At 42.4% G+C, this 20,000-nt stretch overlaps 1 pseudogene; it reads left to right on the top strand.

Annotated features, from left to right (window-relative positions):
* The window catches only part of LOC141776390 (P2Y purinoceptor 14-like), a 12,922-nt pseudogene extending 1,401 nt beyond the window's left edge, over positions 1-11,521 (top strand).
* The last annotated feature ends 8,479 nt before the right edge of the window (positions 11,522-20,000 follow it).

The following is a 20,000-nucleotide window of genomic DNA, read 5'->3' as shown; positions in this document are numbered from 1 at the left end:
ACTAACTAACTAACTAACTAACTAACTAACTAAAAGAGAAAACACACTACAGTTTTCTGTCTGGTTTGTTGTGCTTTGGGAATAATAATAATAATAATAATAATAACGCGGAAAAATACAATTCAATTAAAAAAATAAACATAAAAAAATAAAAAATATATAAATACATGTCAGGATGTTTCGTCGGGAACACTTTTTAGGGGTCTATGACCTATTTTGAGTCAGGAAACAAAGAGATTTAGACTTAACATGTAGGCATATTTATATAATTTATATGCATTTATATATATATACTGTATATAAAGCGGAGGAGAGAGGAACGAGAGGAGGAGAGAAGAAAAAAGGATGATTTTATTATTTATCAAAAAATAATATATGATGAAATTATATATATATATATATATATATATATATATACAGTATATATATTATCCTGAGAGCCTCAATGATGCTGTATTTAGTAAGTATTCAGATCCTTTACTGCAGTAAAAGTACTAATACCACACTGTTACAATACTTACTGTAACTTTTACTGTAACAGTGTTTTCAGTACGACATCCAGGGATTTTTGGCATATTGTAGATTTCCATACTGCGTACTACATGCTACATTCTGGCCAAATCAGTACGTACTACTAGTATAGTATGAGGTTTAGAATACAGCCTTACCCGTCATGTCATCACATTGTGATGTCATCACATTCTCATGACATGTTGACATGAGAATGTGATGACATGATGACATGAGAATGTGATGACATCACAGGTAAGGCTGTATTCCAAACTGTCTCATGACATCACAATGTGATGTTCTGGAATCGGCTGTGATTCCTGTGATGCTGAGTTTGGCTTTAATCTAAAATTTTACTTATAGGAGAAGATTAGTGAACCAGACAGTTTTTGACAAGCTGATTTAACATTCAGGTTAATTTAACATTCAGGTTAATTTAACATTCGGGTTAATTTAACATTCAGGTTAATTTAACATTCAGGTTAATTTAACATCCAGGTTAATTTAACATTCAGGTTAATTTAACATTCAGGTTAATTTAACATTCAGGTTAATTTAACATTCAGGTTAATTTAACATCCAGGTTAATTTAACATTCAGGTTAATTTACCGTTCAGGTTAAACAGTTTAACGTTGACAGTCGACTGTAGGGTGAGTACATTATTTACATCTCCATGGATCAAGCATCATTGTTACTGAGCTCTAAGGAGCTTTGGTTCACCAAAGAACTGAAAACCTTCAAGGAAGAAAACGACGCTCTGAAGGAGATCGCCTGGGAAAGAAAAGTCCAACTGTTGGAAGCCCAGCAGAAGGAACTGCAGGACAACTTTACTTTGGACCTTGCTGAGAAGCAACGAGGCTGGAAGACGCAGCAGACTCAACTCCAGATCAGAGTGAACCATTTGACGTGGCACATTCGCGATAAGGACGCTGTTATCCGTGGTCTCCGTAAAGAGCAGCACGATAAGGACCCTGCAATCCCTGATCTCCGGCAGGAGCAGCACGATAAGGACGCTGTTATCCGTGGTCTCCGTAAAGAGCAGCACGATAAGGACCCTGCAATCCCTGATCTCCGGCAGGAGCAGCACGATAAGGACGCTGTTATCCGTGGTCTCCGTAAAGAGCAGCACGATAAGGACGCTGTTATCCGTGGTCTCCGCCAGGAGCAGCACGATAAGGACGCTGTTATCCGTGGTCTCCGTAAAGAGCAGCACGATAAGGACCCTGCAATCCCTGATCTCCGGCAGGAGCAGCACGATAAGGACGCTGTTATCCTTGATCTCCGCCAGGAGCAGATCGATAAGGACGCTGTAATCCTTGATCTCCGCCAGGAGCAGCGAGGCTGGGAGACGCAGCAGACTCAACTCCAGATCAGAGTGAACCATTTGACGTGGCACATTCGCGATAAGGACGCTGTTATCCGTGGTCTCCGTAAAGAGCAGCACGATAAGGACCCTGCAATCCCTGATCTCCGGCAGGAGCAGCACGATAAGGACGCTGTTATCCTTGATCTCCAGCAGGAGCAGCACGATAAGGACGCTGTTATCCTTGATCTCCAGCAGGAGCAGCACGATAAGGACGCTGTTATCCTTGATCTCCGCCAGGAGCAGATCGATAAGGACGCTGTAATCCTTGATCTCCGGCAGGAGCAGCGCGATAAGGACGCTGTGATCCTTGATCTCCAGCAGGAGCAGCGCGATAAGGACGCTGTGATCTTTGATCTCCAGCAGGAGCAGATCGATAAGGACGCTGTGATCCTTGATCTCCAGCAGGAGCAGCACGATAAGGACGCTGTTATCCTTGATCTCCGGCAGGAGCAGCGCGATAAGGACGCTGTGATCCTTGATCTCCAGCAGGAGCAGCGCGATAAGGACGCTGTTATCCTTGATCTCCAGCAGGAGCAGCGCGATAAGGACGCTGTGATCTTTGATCTCCAGCAGGAGCAGATCGATAAGGACGCTGTGATCCTTGATCTCCAGCAGGAGCAGCACGATAAGGACGCTGTTATCCTTGATCTCCGGCAGGAGCAGCGCGATAAGGACGCTGTGATCCTTGATCTCCAGCAGGAGCAGCACGATAAGGACGCTGTTATCCTTGATCTCCGGCAGGAGCAGCGCGATAAGGACGCTGTGATCCTTGATCTCCAGCAGGAGCAGCGCGATAAGGACGCTGTGATCCTTGATCTCCGGCAGGAGCAGCGCGATAAGGACGCTGTGATCCTTGATCTCCAGCAGGAGCAGCGCGATAAGGACGCTGTGATCTTTGATCTCCGGCAGGAGCAGCGCGATAAGGACGCTGTGATCCTTGATCTCCAGCAGGAGCAGCGCGATAAGGACGCTGTGATCCTTGATCTCCAGCAGGAGCAGCGCGATAAGGACGCTGTGATCCTTGATCTCCAGCAGGAGCAGCACGATAAGGACGCTGTGATCTTTGATCTCCAGCAGGAGCAGATCGATAAGGACGCTGTGATCCTTGATCTCCAGCAGGAGCAGCGCGATAAGGACGCTGTTATCCTTGATCTCCGGCAGGAGCAGCGCGATAAGGACGCTGTGATCCTTGATCTCCAGCAGGAGCAGCGCGATAAGGACGCTGTGATCCTTGATCTCCAGCAGGAGCAGCGCGATAAGGACGCTGTGATCCTTGATCTCCAGCAGGAGCAGCGCGATAAGGACGCTGTGATCCTTGATCTCCAGCAGGAGCAGCGCGATAAGGACGCTGTGATCTTTGATCTCCAGCAGGAGCAGATCGATAAGGACGCTGTGATCCTTGATCTCCAGCAGGAGCAGCACGATAAGGACGCTGTTATCCTTGATCTCCAGCAGGAGCAGCGCGATAAGGACGCTGTGATCCTTGATCTCCAGCAGGAGCAGCGCGATAAGGACGCTGTGATCTTTGATCTCCGGCAGGAGCAGCGCGATAAGGACGCTGTGATCCTTGATCTCCAGCAGGAGCAGCACGATAAGGACGCTGTTATCCTTGATCTCCGCCAGGAGCAGATCGATAAGGACGCTGTTATCCTTGATCTCCAGCAGGAGCAGCGCGATAAGGACGCTGTGATCTTTGATCTCCAGCAGGAGCAGATCGATAAGGACGCTGTGATCTTTGATCTCCAGCAGCAGCAGATCGATAAGGACGCTGTGATCTTTGATCTCCAGCAGGAGCAGCGCGATAAGGACGCTGTGATCTTTGGTCTCTTCCAGGAGAAGAAGAGTCTCAATGAAAAGCTCGTGGAGACCAGAACCGAGCTGTTGAGCTCTGCAGATGAACTCCGACAGAGAGAGGACGCCTGGCAGGCCAAATACAAGGCTCTGGAGGACAATGTCACAAAGGTCCTGACAGAAAAAGACCTGATCTGGAAGACTAAGGTCAGTCAGTTGGAGGACGTCAACAAGGACCTGACGGACAGAGAACAGAGCCTGGAGACCACAGTCCAACACATGGAGGTTGAGAAGAAGCTCCTGGAGGACATCTGCCTGAAAATGAAGAAGAAGATGAGAGGAGTCTTTTCTCGCAGGAGGACCGAGGATCGAGAGACAACATTACAGAAGATGAAAAAGGAAGAGACGGAGCGGGAGGGGGTGGAGAAGAAAGAGAAGAAGAAAGGTTGTTTTCGCTGGATGCGCAGGTTCTTCCTGAAGCGTGACGGCAACAGTCAGGTAGAGGAGGCTGCAGCTCAGGTTGGATACCAGCAGATCCCTCTTCCTCCCCCCTTCGCCTTCCCGTCTTCCCTCCACCCTTACCTTCCTCTCTCAACCTCCCCCTCATCCTCTACGTCATCACCGTCCCTCCACCCCTACATCCCTCCTCAGTGATTAGTGATTAGCACTGCAGCCTCACTGAGACACCTCCACCTGTCCGGCTGTGGGGAGTTTGTATATTCTCCCTGTGTCTGCGTGGGTTTTCTCCTGGTGCTCAGGTTTCCCCAGAATTCCTAGTTATGCGTGAGGCTAACTGGACACTCTAAATTACCTCCAAATATCTTTTTAATATATTTGGTGGTAATTTAGAGTATTCAAAAAAATTTCAATCTATCATATATCAGTAAGGGTTTTCTCCTGGTGCTCAGGTTTCTCCCACAATTCGTAGTTATGCATGAGGTTAACTGGACACTCTAAATTACTTCCAAATATTTTTAAAATATATTTTTAGGTAATTTAGAGTATTCAAAAAAAATGTCAATCTATCATATATCAGTAGGGTTTTTCTCCTGGTGCTCAGGTTTCTCCCACAATTCCTAGTTATGCGTGAGTCTAACTGGACACTCTAAATTACCCCCAAATATTTTTAAAATATATTTGGAGGTAATTTAGAGTATTACATTTTTTTTAAATCTATCATATATCAGTAGGGGTTTTCTCCTGGTGCTCAGGTTTCTCCCAAAGTTTCTAGTTATGCATGAGGCTAACTGGACACTCTAAATTACCTCCAAATATTTTTTAAATATAATTTTAGGTAATTTAGAGTATTCCAATTTTTTTTCAATCTATCATATATCAGTAAGGGTTTTCTCCTGGTGCTCAGGTTTCTCCCACAATACCTAGTTATGCGTGAGGCTAACCGGACACTCTAAATTACCCCCAAATACTTTTAAATATATTTGGTGGTAATTTAGAGTATTCAAAAAAATGTCAATCTATCATATATCAGTAGGGGTTTTCTCCTGGTGCTCAGGTTTCTCCCAAAATTCCTAGTTATGCATGAGGCTAACTGGACACTCTAAATTACCTCCAAATATTTTTTAAATATAATTTTAGGTAATTTAGAGTATTCCAATTTTTTTTCAATCTATCATATATCAGTAAGGGTTTTCTCCTGGTGCTCAGGTTTCTCCCACAATTCCTAGTTATGCGTGAGGCTAACTGGACACTCTAAATTACCCCCAAATACTTTTAAATATATTTGGTGGTAATTTAGAGTATTCAAAAAAATTTCAATCTATCATATATCAGTAGGGGTTTTCTCCTGGTGCTCAGGTTTCTCCCAAAATTCCTAGTTATGCATGAGGCTAACTGGACACTCTAAATTACCTCCAAATATTTTTTAAATATATTTTTAGGTAATTTAGAGTATTCAAAATAAATGTCAATCTATCATATATCAGTAGGGTTTTTCTCCTGGTGCTCAGGTTTCTCCCACAATTCCTAGTTATGCGTGAGGCTAACTGGACACTCTAAATTACCCCCAAATATTTTTAAAATATATTTGGAGGTAATTTAGAGTATTACATTTTTTTTAAATCTATCATATATCAGTAGGGGTTTTCTCCTGGTAATCAGGTTTCTCCCAAAGTTTCTAGTTATGCATGAGGCTAACTGGACACTCTAAATTACCTCCAAATATTTTTTAAATATAATTTTAGGTAATTTAGAGTATTCCAATTTTTTTTCAATCTATCATATATCAGTAAGGGTTTTCTCCTGGTGCTCAGGTTTCTCCCACAATTCCTAGTTATGCGTGAGGCTAACTGGACACTCTAAATTACCCCCAAATACTTTTAAATATATTTGGTGGTAATTTAGAGTATTCAAAAAAATGTCAATCTATCATATATCAGTAGGGGTTTTCTCCTGGTGCTCAGGTTTCTCCCAAAATTCCTAGTTATGCATGAGGCTAACTGGACACTCTAAATTACCTCCAAATATTTTTTTAATATATTTGGTGGTAATTTAGAGTATTCAAAAAAAATGTCAATCTATCATATATCAGTAGGGTTTTTCTCCTGGTGCTCAGGTTTCTCCCACAATTCCTAGTTATGCGTGAGGCTAACTGGACACTCTAAATTACCCCCAAATATTTTTAAAATATATTTGGAGGTAATTTAGAGTATTACATTTTTTTTTAAATCTATCATATATCAGTAGGGGTTTTCTCCTGGTGCTCAGGTTTCTCCCAAAGTTTCTAGTTATGCATGAGGCTAACTGGACACTCTAAATTACCTCCAAATATTTTTTAAATATAATTTTAGGTAATTTAGAGTATTCCAATTTTTTTTTCAATCTATCATATATCAGTAAGGGTTTTCTCCTGGTGCTCAGGTTTCTCCCACAATTCCTAGTTATGCGTGAGGCTAACTGGACACTCTAAATTACCCCCAAATACTTTTTAATATATTTGGTGGTAATTTAGAGTATTCAAAAAAATTTCAATCTATCATATATCAGTAAGGGGATTCTCCTGGTGCTCAGGTTTCTTCCACAATTCGTAGTTATGCATGAGGCTAACTGGACACTCTAAATTACCTCCAAATATTTTTTAAATATATTTTTAGGTAATTTAGAGTATTCAAAAAAAATGTCAATCTATCATATATCAGTAGGGTTTTTCTCCTCGTGCTCAGGTTTCTCCCACAATTCCTAGTTATGCGTGAGGCTAACTGGACACTCTAAATTACCCCCAAATACTTTTAAATATATTTGGTGGTAATTTAGAGTATTCAAAAAAATTTCAATCTATCATATATCAGTAGGGTTTTTCTCCTGGTGCTCAGGTTTCTCCCACAATTCCTAGTTATGCGTGAGGCTAACTGGACACTCTAAATTACCCCCAAATATTTTTTTAATATATTTTTAGGTAATTAGAGTGTTTAAAAAAAGAAGTCAATCCATCATATATCAGTAAGGGGATTCTCCTGGTGCTCAGGTTTCTCCCACAAAATATATATTGAAATGAATAAAAAATAAATAAAATAAAATTTAATTAAAAATCAAATAAACAGTGAAATATAATTTCATTATGTCTGCCTCTCTGAATAAATGTGTACAGTATAAATACAACTTTATGACATTATGGTGGCTATAAAGTAGAAGTACTGGTATCTGTTTAAGTTGTGATTTCAACAACACTGAAGCTGATCAATAAAACGATCAATGTGACTAATAAAAGATGTTCCAAATAGTATTTTAGACGCTGGTTAACAACATGAGCCGGTTCTGTAATAAACCATGTGACCTTCATGACTGACGGGTTCATGATTATTTTTAATATTAGCACCATTTACAGGTAATTATTAAGCTGTCATTTCATTATTATCAACAGACAGTTGTAAACTACTCAAACATCTTTTCTTTCTGATTGTGAATCACTGGTGTTGAATACATGAAGCTCACAGTACACAGGTGGACAGGCAGAGAGACAAACATCTGGACCATGAGTTTATCCAGATGTTTTCCCTCGTTGTGTGAGTTGACTGATAACGAGTTGATCACTCACATCCTTTTCTACTACGTCTGTTTTTTCACTGTGAGCTGAGTTGATGAAACCACCCTATTTTCAGCTCTAATCGTTGCACACAATCTAGAAACACGCTTCCTCTGAACGTTCAGCTCTTCTAGCGAAGAGGATCGTTGCATCACTTCCTGCGCCAGGTCATCTAGAAGGCGGAAAGCAGAAGTTGTTGCTGCTGATCAGCATCTTGTTCGTCTGTGTCATCCAAATTACCAGCCAATAAAGTATGAGTCAGCTTAGAGGAATCGCTAAAACAAAAGTTTGTGTAGGAGAAAAATGACAGTTTGTTCTAGATGTATGAGATAATTAAATGTCCTGATCTCCTTCCTGCTCGCCAGGATATTATAATGACCCCATGTATGGAGGATGGCACCTGCCAAAGTAAAAAATAAATAAATATATAATGACTCAATAAATAAATATGTCATTAAATGTAAAAAAAAATTATATTGAAAATAAATGTAAACGAAATAAATGCAAAATAAATAAATAATACAGATAAATACATAAATAAATAAAAGATAAAAATTAAACAGAAGAGTAAATAAATAAGGGAATTAATTAATTAATTATGAATAAATAAAGAAACAAATTATAACAAAAATATCAAATGATGTTACATTTTTATCAATTAATTAAATTAAATATAAATAAATAAATAAATGACTCGATAAATGAATATGATATTAAATGTAGCAAAAATAAATGTATTATTTTATTATTATTATTATGTTTTACCATTAATTAATTGATAAAAATTGAGGTTTTTTTTCATAAATGTATGACTTTAAAATCTCGCAAATTTGTGAGTTTTTTTCTCGTAAATTTCTGGCTTTAAAATGTGTCATAAATTTGTCAGTTTTTTCTCATAAATGTGCCACATTAATCTCAGAATATCGGAGTTTTTTCCTCATAAATTAATGACTTTAAAATCTCATAAGCGTCTTTGAGTTCTTTAAAAGCGCTTTATAAGTTGAATTTATTATTATTATTATTATAAATTTGTGAGTTAAAATGTGACGTAAATTTGTGATTTTCTTCTCGTAAATGTGTCCCATTAAACTCAGAATATCTTCATTTTATTTTCGTAAATTTATGACTTTAAAATCAAAATATATATATAATATATAATATTAAAAAATATATAACATAAACACAGGAAGTCAGAATCATGATATTTTTAAAGTTATTAACTTGATATTGACCGTTTCCAAGTGAGAAGCAGAAGCCGGCGTGTGATCGCTTTAGTGTTTAAAAGTTGAACTTCTGTACAGATCAACTCGGGGAAACAATCATTTGGCGACAGCAGAAGTCACAGGTTCGAGACAAGACGAGGGCTAAAAATAAAAGAATCAGGACAGGAAAACAGAAGGCGTCCTGGTGTCAGCGCGGACTGTTTTGATAGGCGTTTGATGGAGGAGGACCACAGTGTGTGTTGGACCGGGATGAATCGGTGGTGGGAGGAGGGAAGTGTGTGTGAACAGCAGGACAAACAGGAGTTCAAGACGCTTTTTATTTGTGCACGTGTCCCCGTGTAAACACAGCGCTGTGTGTTCAGTTCATGAACATAAAAGGCTTCTGTGGGGAGTTAACACACCGACACGGCCTTTGTTAAATGTAAAAGAGACTTATTAAGAGTTCTCCTGACAGAGAAACGTACTTCTACTGTGACATCTACTGTTCATTATGTTCAAACTGTGTTGTTTGTGTGTTTCCAGTGATGGAACACCTCAACGCCACCCGTCTCCCCGGCAACCAATCAGACTTCAGCAGCATCTTCACCCAGCAGGTGCTCCCGCCGCTCTACTTGGTGATCTGCGTGGTCGGGGCGTCCCTGAATGGCGTGGCCGCCTGGATCTTCTTCAGGGTGCCCAGTGACTCGGGCCTGGTGGTCTACCTGAAGAACATGGTGGTGGCCGACCTCCTCATGCTGACCACCTTCCCCTTCAGGCTGGCGGCTCAGCTGGGTCTGGGCGGCTGGCGCCTCCACGTGGTCACCTGCCGCTACACCGCCGTGCTCTTCTACTCGTCCATGTACGTGGGGATCCTCTTCATGGGGCTCATCAGCCTCGAGCGCTACGTTAAGATCGTCAGACACACCTCCTCCTCCTCCTCCTCCTCCTCATCCTCCTGCAGGTCCCGGTTGGGCGGCGTGTCCTCGCTGCATGTCCTGCAGAGCGTCGGCTTCGCCCGGGTGCTGGCGCTCCTCACCTGGAGCTTCCTCCTCGTCTGCGTCCTGCCCAACGTGGTGCTGACCAGCCGGCCGGCCGACGAGGAGAGCTCGCGGCACTGCATGCAGCTGAAGACCGGGTGTCCACGCTCCTCAGCGTCGGCCTGTTCTGGGTGACCCTGCTGGTCCTCGCCTACTGCTACGCCTCCATCGCCTGCCGCGTCTACCAGTCCTACCGCCGCGTGCGCCGCGACAACAGCGACGTCTGCCGGAAGTCGAACCGCAGCATCTTCAGCATCCTGGCGGTGTTCTTCGTCTGCTTCGTGCCGTACCACGTCTGCCGCGTGCCGTACACTCTGAGCCAGATGCCGGAGTCGGGCTTCAGCCCGGACGCCCGCTTCCTGTTGTTCCAGCTGAAGGAGGGGACGCTCTTCCTGTCGGCGCTCAACGTCTGCCTCGACCCCATCATCTACTTCCTGATGTGCCGAACCTTCAGAGAGTCGCTGCTGAGGAAACTGTCGAGAAGAGACCGGAGGAGGTCGCTGACCACCGGCCAGAGTCTGAGCCACATTTAGGAGGAGAGGGGACAAGGAGAGGAGACAAGTAGACAAGGAGAGGAGACGAGGAGAGGACAGAGGAGACAAGAGAGGAGACAAGGAGAGGACAGAGGAGACAAGAGAGGAGAGACAGGAGGAGGTCGCTGACCACCGACCAGAGTCTGAGCCACATTTAAGAGGAGAGCAGACAAGGAGAGGAGACAAGGAGAGGAGACAAGGAGAGGGGACAAGAGAGGAGAAGAGGAGAGGACAGAGGAGACAAGAGAGGAGAGACAGGAGGAGGTCGCTGACCACCGGCCAGAGTCTAGGAGGAGAGGGGACAAGGAGAGGAGAGGAGGAGAGGAGATAAGGAGAGGAGACAAGAGAGGAGACAATAGAGTCACTGCTGAGGAAACTGTCGGGAAGGAGAAGGCACAAAGAGAGGAGACAAGAGAGGAAAGTAGACAAGAGAGGAGACAAGGAGAGGAAACAAGGAGAGGACAAAGGGATAGGAGAAAAGGGGAGGAGGCAAGAGAGGACACAGGGAGAAGAGACAAGAGAAGAGAAAAGGAGAGGAGACAAAAAGAGAGAGGAGAAGAGATAAGGAAAGGAGACAATGACAGGATACAGGGAGAGGAGACAAAGAGAAGAGACAAGAGAAGAGACAAGTAGAGGGGACAAGGAGAGGAGACAAGTAGATGAGACAAGTAGACAACACAGGGAGAAGAGACAAGGAGAGGAGGCAAGAGAAGAGAGGAGATAAGGAAAGACACAAGGAGAGGACAGAGAGAGGAGAAAAAGAGAGGAAACAAGAGAGGAGTTGAGATAAGGACAGGACACAGGGAGAGGAGACAAGGAGAGAAGAAAAGAGGGTACAAGGAGAGGAGACGAGGAGAGGAATCAAGGATAGAGATGTGGTCCTGTGTAAATGCAGACTTGTATAATTGTATATAAATATCAGTATATATATATTAAAGTATAGATATTAAATAATGATTGACAGTCTCAGTTGTGTTTATTGATGAGTCACCAGCGTGAAGGAGAGAACAGGAAGTGGTGATGTGGAAGTGAAAGTGGACGCAATCGCTGGGCATCGAACTCACGGCACCAGAGACGGCTGGTGAGTTCAGTTCTCCTCCGGCGTTACCACGGCAACCGTCCACTTCTCAGTAAATTCAGCTGATCTGGTTTCTGTGGCTCTGAGGTCACTCTCTTCTCTGTTAGATTATAATAACTTTAATATTTATATACGTTTGAGACGGAGCATCACCAACATGTTTTATTTACCTCTTCATTTTTTAAGGATACTTTTTAAAAGCTTTTAACCTGAGAAAAATGTGAAAACCAAATAAAAGGAGCGTGGTCACTTCTGGATCAAACTTCACCCCCATGCCTTCATGGTAGAATGACAACCTTTAAAGCAGTTAAACTGACAGATATAACGCTGGATACATTTATTGGTTGCCAGTAACCTCTAATCACAGTTAAAGTGATACTGAACTTTGGTAGAACTTTGGGTTGTATTGCTAGCAGTAAAATTGACAGAGATAACGCTGGGTAAAGTTCAGAGATTGCCGGTAACTTCTAGTCACAGGTGACATGAGAACTTCTTAGTTTGAGTCAGCACTTCAGGTTCATATGAAAATGTTTTATTTTTGCAATGGCCTTCAAATCTGAGCAAAGGAACTGATATTTGTCCGGTCTCTAACCTGTGACCAAGCGGACTCTGTTGAACTTACAAGGAAACTTAGATCAGTCTCCTGTTGAAATACGGGGTTAAAGAGACACACAAGCTTATCCACCACGGCAAGGTGCCAACTCCAGTAGGATTCATTTTTTTTGTTTTATTTTTTCTATATGCAATAGCACTTTAAAAACATGTATATACTGTTGTTGTATAACAGAAAATGCTGACCGGGTTACGGCATGATACAAGAACTGAGGATGCAGGTTGCTGGAGGCAAAGTTTGACCAAAAGAAATCCAATTAAATATTCCATCGCCATACTCCAGCACATTGTTTACACTTTGGGATCCACAAATTTGAATGTTTTGGATGTGACTAAAGTGCGCACGTTGTTGGTTTGCTTGAGTGAGTCTTTCAGTGAGTGTCATGAATTGTATGTGGTCACTTTTTATAGTGAGATCTGTCTGGAAAAAATGAAATTTTGTTTCAGTACAGACCCGCCTACAACGCTGTATCCAGTTCTCTTAATACTTCCATGTGCTAAACTCTGTGTAGTTGACACACACACACACACACACACACACAGTGAGTCCCCAAAATGCTGTCCAATCAGAGCATACTGGGGAGGGGGGCTTAAAGAGACAAGCGCTGAAACGGAGCGTTTCAGACGGAGGGAGAATACAGGTATATTCAGGCAGACAGTATGAAAAATAATGTTGCATTGTCAGGGAACAGACTCCCATGAGACACATAAAATCTGCCCTCCCCACCTCTCTGGATCCTCTCCAGTTCGCAAACCGCCCCAACCGCTCCACCGACGATGCTATTTCACACACCCTGCACTCAGCCCTATCTCACCTGGACACTAGGGGCACTTATATTAGAATGCTGTTCATTGATTTCAGTTCAGCATTCAACACTATCATCCCCCAGAAGCTGATTGGAAAACTTTCCCTGCTGGGTCTCGACACCTCCCTCTGCAATTGGATCCTGGACTTTCCGACACAGAGACCACAGACTGTACGGATCGGCAGCAGAACATCAGGTACCATCACGCTGAGCACGGTTTCCCCCAAGGGCTGCCCCACGACTGTGCTGCCAAGTCCATATCCAACCACATCATTAAGTTTGCTGATGACACGATGGTGGTGGCAACAATGATGAAACACCTTACAGAGAGGAAGTGGAGCAACTGGTGAGCTGGTGCAAGGACAACAATCTATCTCTTAATGTCGAAAAAACTAAAGAGATGGTTGTCGACTTCAGGAGGAGGCCCGCTGTGGTTCCACAGTAGAGAGGGTCAAGAGCACCAAGTTTCTTGGTGTGCACATCACCGACGACCTCACCTGGCACATGAACACCAGCTCCATAGCCAAGAAGGCACGGCGACGCCTCCGCTTCCTGCGGAGAATGAAGAGAGCCAGCCTACCACCGCCCATCCAGGACATCTTCCAGAGGCACTGTGTAGCAGAGCCTCTTCCATTGTGAAGGACCCGTCACACCCCTCACACAGACTGTTTACACCTCTGCCATCAGGCAGGAGGTTTCGTAGCATCAGAACCACCACTGCTAGGTTCATCAGAACCACCACTGCTAGGTTCATCAGAGCCACCACTGCTAGGTTCTTCACAACCACCACTGCTAGGTTAATCAGAACCACCACTGCTAGGTTCATCAGAGCCACCACTGCTAGGTTCTTCACAACCACCACTGCTAGGTTCTTCACAACCACCACTGCTAGGTTCTTCACAACCACCACTGCTAGGTTCTTCTGCTATAATCCAACACATAAACACTTCATCCCCCCCACATACCCCTCTCCTCTCCGTGACCTCTCCCTCCCCACGTCTCATGCTGGACATGAAACAGACATTTCAGGAAAACTATTTGCACTGACACTTCTATTTATCTATTTATCTATTATACGAGGAGAACTACTGCAGAGTCATTGGGTTTTTATAGATAGCACTTTTAAAGACCTGATTGCTTTTATACTGCTTTTACTCTGTTAATCATCCCGTCATCCACTTTTTATTGTGCTGCACCATCGCACTTTGTTCACTGTGTCATGTTCTATGTTTGTGACTGTTTTTGTATGTCTGTGTTTGCACCTTGGTCCGCGAGCAACGACATTTCGTTTTAACCGTGTGCTTTGTATGTGGAAAAATGACAATAAAGTTGAACTTGACTTGACTTGAAAACATTGGGTGGTTCCCCTGAACGTTTGTGACTGAGGGGATAGATGGACTGGTACCATGGGACATTTCAGAAAATCTTCATATTATTCGTAGGTCTTGCGCTGATTAGCCACCACACTCTAAGAAAAAAAGTAAGACGAAACACAGATAATGTCCTGGCAGAAAATTACCAGGATATTTTCTGTTAAGTTAACCATCAGGGGGACAGGGGGAGGGACGCAATTGCGGACCGGGGGAATCTTAAAGTTACTCCCGAAGGATAACCACAAAAATCGCAAGCGATTCAAAGGAGAGGGGAAACACCAAATGAAAACGGGCCTAAAAGGAAGGCTCCCTACACTCAATGTAACTTGAAAAGACTAAAACGCCGCTGCCGAGCAGCTGACTAGAACATACATGAAACAAAAGAACCAGTGAAGGCAGGCCACACAGACCTAACCCACTCTAAGAGACTCCAGAGAAGAGAAGAAGCTACATGGTGAGTGAATCCCACAGATAGGTTCGCGTGGTACTTCTGCAGATTCACACACCCCTATACAGATACAGCAACAACAGGACAGCACTCTCACTACCTCTGACAAAGAGACAATGAGTCAGCACCTGAGCACTGAAACCAGAGGGAGATGTAGGCTTCAACCACCTGATCCTCATCAGGGACGATTAGGCTCCACAGCTGCCTCTGCTCAGAGATAATGAACCCAACCAGCCTGCTGAGAGACAAGTGACCCTCACATTAACGGACATTCTCTTCAACCCTTAAAACGGAAATGTCTGTTGATTTACAGGATGTCCTCCGTACCGAGCCAAATAGCAGGCCCAACCTCTACATTCTGGAGGGAAAACAGACGCTAACGCTGCATTTGTACGTTACCTATCGGTCTTTGCGGACCGCCTAAAGCTAAAACTGGGGCTAACTCTACCTGACGTCCACTGAAGTCTATAAAATGAGCATTTGTAAAATGTAAACTACAATACCAAACTTGCGTTAGTCTCAAAATGAGTCAGCAAAATATTCCTGGCGTATCTGGTAACGTTAACGGTCGACAACAGCTGAACTAAACAACAAAACAGCTTTCCAACTAAAACGATACTGAGCTCACGTTAAGTCCTGAACATAAATCATTTTGTTTAGACATTAATTGTTGATTTTTTACCACAGAAGTGTGAGAAAGGTTTCTCCAAATTCTAAATTTGAACTAAACTTTGCCGTGTGTGATGGTCTCTGCCTCTTCCAGCTTTCGCGCTAGGGGAGGTTCTTGTTCCCACAATGCAATGTGTATTTAAAAATACGGGTAAAACTTCTGTGAAAAATCGATAGAGAAAATTCCTTCATATTAACACGGTACATTGGCCCGTATTTTTACGGACTTTTCTTAGAGTGCAGTGTGTCCGTTTGTGGAGGAGGAGCTGAGCCTCGCTCTCGATGAAACACCAACACACAGAGCAGAGGACAGAAGCAGCGTGCCCGTTAATGACACCAAAACAAAGCAGCATAGTTTGTTCTGTTCATGTGGCTCAGGCGCTGTGAAAACAATGCTTATAACGGCTGCAGGAAAACCCTGAGTTTTATCAATTGTATCCACATTTAGGCAAATTCCACAATATTCCCCATTTTACAGTTGATTCCATTTTTGATATCAAATTCCGCGATTCCTTCCATGTGTTCCTCATCGCAGATATCACAGGGCCCTACACAACTCATTATTTTACATGTTAGCAGAATCCCCTTTGTTCACGTTTGTTTATGTGCTAGAAGTGTGATTCAGGGTGTTTTCACACCAGTAGCTGGGTTCATTTGGTCCAAGTGAAAAAAAATGATGCATAGTTGCATTTTAGTTCTGGTTCAGTTCCTGTTCACACTGACTCTTTACAAACCAACCAGAGGAGTAAATATGAAGTTCTACAGACTGACAGGTGACTCTCTGATTGTCATCCTGCATCATCAGGACCCACGTGGGGAAATGAAATTCTGGTGACTGACAGAAGTCTGTGCAGCACTTTGATGCTTCTGATGTGTATATTTGTGTTCTTTGATTAATAACTGATTATTAGTATTATTAGACTGCAAATCAGCCATATTATGATGAATAATAGTAGAGACAGGACTGTACAAAAGTCCCTTTACACGCTTTCAGATGATTGGTGTGAATGCATAGGGCAAACGTCGGGGAGCGCACGGACACGTGCATGGGGTGTATTACTGTGAGATCGCTGTCACACACTTGTTTTTATGTAAAGTTAATGGTAAATGGTAAATGGACTTGCGTTTATATAGCACTTTTCTAGTCTTCCGACCACTCAAAGCGCTTTACACTACATGTCAGCATTCACACACACATTCACACACTGATGGCAGAGGCTGCCATGCAAGGTGCCAACTAGGATCTAATCTAAATACTCGTTTACAAACCGATGGATAATTTGGGATTAAGTGTCTTGCTCAAGGACACATCGACATGTTACCGGAGCAGCCGGGGATCGACCGCCGACCTTACGATCGGTGGGTTTAACTGCTTTTGACCTGTTAATCAGGGAAAACCTCCTCGCTGGCGTGCTTCTATACATGGCCTTAAATACAGATCAATAAGATCACTTCCTGAACAGATTTCACTAGTTTCATTTCAATAGTTTAGCTTTTGAAATCATGCTAAAATTACAAACAAACCGCACCAGAGTCGGCTTGGAGGCGGACCGAGACCCACCTTTTCAGGTAACCAAACGGGTTATGAGTGAAAGCAACCTTAGCGAGCAGTTTTCTGCAACAGTTTGGAATATTTAGCCCCTCTTTAGCGGACATTTTGGAAAGTGGCAATATTGGCAGCGCCCCGATATCTACATCTTTTCATAACATATAAACCTACATCTGTGCCAAATTTAATTAATGATGCACGTTCAGTCACATGCCAACAATACGGCTGTTCTCTGTCCTTCAAACCATGCAATGTCTTCTACAAGAGGTCAAGAGGTCAGACAATCTCCATTAAGCTCACTGCAGTGTCTGAACTACTGTCCATCGGTCACCTTTTCTACAGAAATCTCTGGGTCAAAATGAGCATTCACAGTAATGACAGCGATGACGAGGTTCAGGACCGCTAGTTCAGCATCTGACTGTGATATGGCTCAGTGTCCTGATGACATTCATGTCCTTCAGACTAACAGCTAGATGTGAAAGCTTGATTTGGACTTTGACTGAATGAGTCCAGGCTGTCAGATTGGTGGATTAACATCCTCAGACCACTTTAAAACTGAGCACTCCTGACCTCTTCTGGTCTAAATCGGCGCTTTCTGAGAAAATCTCCACGTGTTCAACAGTCAATATACGGAGACAGAAGCACTTTCAAACACAAGAAACGATCACAGGAGAAGTGTTTCACATTATTTTCGTAGATAGTACCACCTGCTGACCAGCAGTCATTCCCAAGCTGCTGCTCTGCTGAGCATTACTCAATCACAATATCATGTGATACTGTTTAATGACAGCAGACGTACTGTGTGATGGGCTACGCTGACATTTAAAATGAGTGATCCCAGGAGGCAACAACAGCTTTTCTTACTGCCACACAGCCCTCACTGGGCCGCTCTATCCCCAAGAGCTCTGTTTGGGTGAGGAAAACAGCGGCCTAGTGAGGACGGAGCCCCAAACTGACAGAAACTTGTGAATTTTACGGGTTCATTTGGACAAAGACTACTCTATATACACTATTCAGGACACTCAGACAGAAGACAGTGTGGGGTAATCCAGAAATTAAACAGTAAAGTAAAGCCACCTCTACACACAACAAACAGCGAAATCCATCTGAGAATAACTAATAATAATTAATGTTAAATATGAATAATGTTGTGGGATTATTCCTTATTTCATGGGATATTTTGGGATTTATACATAATTATTATATACTTATATATAATAAAATAAAAAATAAACAGACTGAGCATTGGAATAGTGATTTAGAGGTCGAATAGCATAAACACCAAATAAGTTTGGATCCAGTGTGATTTCACGACAAATTCTGTTCTTTATCTGGTTAAAACCAGCTGACTGACAACAGGGAGTTATCAAACTAAACTGTCCTGAAATATTGAAATGGCTTTATAATCATTTTTTCACATATTTAACGATCTACTTTGAAGCATTTGTGACAAAACTGTTCAACTTCAGGACGTCATCCTGATCCAAAGCAGCCTGGAGCTTTGTATGATACCCTGGAAAAAAGACAGGAAGAAAAGACTTAGTTCATTCTTGTTTATTGATTATAGAAACCTTCAGTTTGTTCACACATCCCATCAGTAAAGTCTGTTAAATGACTCTTGTTACAATGATTTCACGTACAGATTCATTTCCATCCACACAATCAGTTTGTTTGAGCAGAATCTCAGCGATGTAACAGAGAATAATGATTTCCTTATTGATTATGATCATGATGATTACAGTTTCATTAAACATCTCAGTATCTCGTTTGTACGTCGATCTGGACGACAACATTTAGTCCGCCCAACAAATAAATGTGATTCTAGATATCTTTACAAAAAGTGGTGAGAACAGAATATCTATGATAAGAAATAAATCACTAGACCTTCCTTTAAGACCCGTGCAGTGGAAGAGAAACAACAACACACACACACACACACACACACATATATATATATATATACAAATATTCATCAAACATTTAGAGCACAGAGAAGTTCACATTTTCATGCAGAGAAATATCAGTTCAGGTGAACAAAGATCATCATGAGCAGAGAAACAGACACAGGAAGGAGCGCCACCTGAAGACACTCACACATTTACAGAACAACTCATGAGAAGATGTCAAAGCAAAGAGTGTAGAAGCAAAGAGACGCAACTCTGCTGCTTTTAAAAAAACAAGTAGAGCCCATAATGTTTGATTGACAGCTGATCTCTGTGCAGTGAAGACATGAAAAGAACAAGACTCAGTCTAAAGCGAGTATATGTCTGGACCGTATCTGGTCAGGATGTGAATTTGTGGCTTAATTGTTCCACAAATAGTCAGTGGTCATGTCTATGATGATTTGTGAACAGTGTTTTCCACTTATATCTTAATGTTTGATTGAAAGACAACTTATAATGAAGCAAATTGCATTCAGTAATAGTAAATGGTAACATTTACTAGTCATACATTTCATACAAGGTGAAAAGGTATCAGCATGACATACAGTCTGCAAGGTTAGGCAACAAGGCAGCTTTATTTGTAGAGCACATTTCAGCAACAAGGCAATTCAAAGTGCTTTACATAAACATTTAAGAACATTGCGACAAAGTGCAAAAGAACATTAAGACATAATTAAAACAGTTATAAAAACATTAAAGATTAGAAAATAAAAACAAGCTAAAAATAAAAGCTAGGATAGAAGCTAAAATAGAATATAACACACAAGAGTAAAAGCTCTAGTGCAGTATAGAAGATCATTATCTGGTTTAATAAAAGGCAGCAGCAGCAAACAGGAACGTTTGAAGCTTTGATTTAAAAGAACTCAGAGTTGGAGGTCCTGCAGGTTTCTGGGAGCTTCTTCCAAATATTTGGTGAATAAAAACTGAACGCTGCTTCTGCATGTTTAGGTTAGAAGTATTTCAGTATTTTATTAAAGCATGTGTATCAAAAGCATTCATCATATAAGTGCTGTGTAACACCAGCTGTGTCTCACTGGGCAGAT

The sequence above is a fragment of the Sebastes fasciatus genome, chromosome 11, assembly GCF_043250625.1.
Source record: "Sebastes fasciatus isolate fSebFas1 chromosome 11, fSebFas1.pri, whole genome shotgun sequence".
In the NCBI taxonomy this organism is placed as follows: domain Eukaryota; kingdom Metazoa; phylum Chordata; class Actinopteri; order Perciformes; family Sebastidae; genus Sebastes; species Sebastes fasciatus.
The sequence above is the reverse complement of the archived record's forward strand: the minus strand, read 5'-3'. Positions and strand labels throughout refer to the sequence as shown.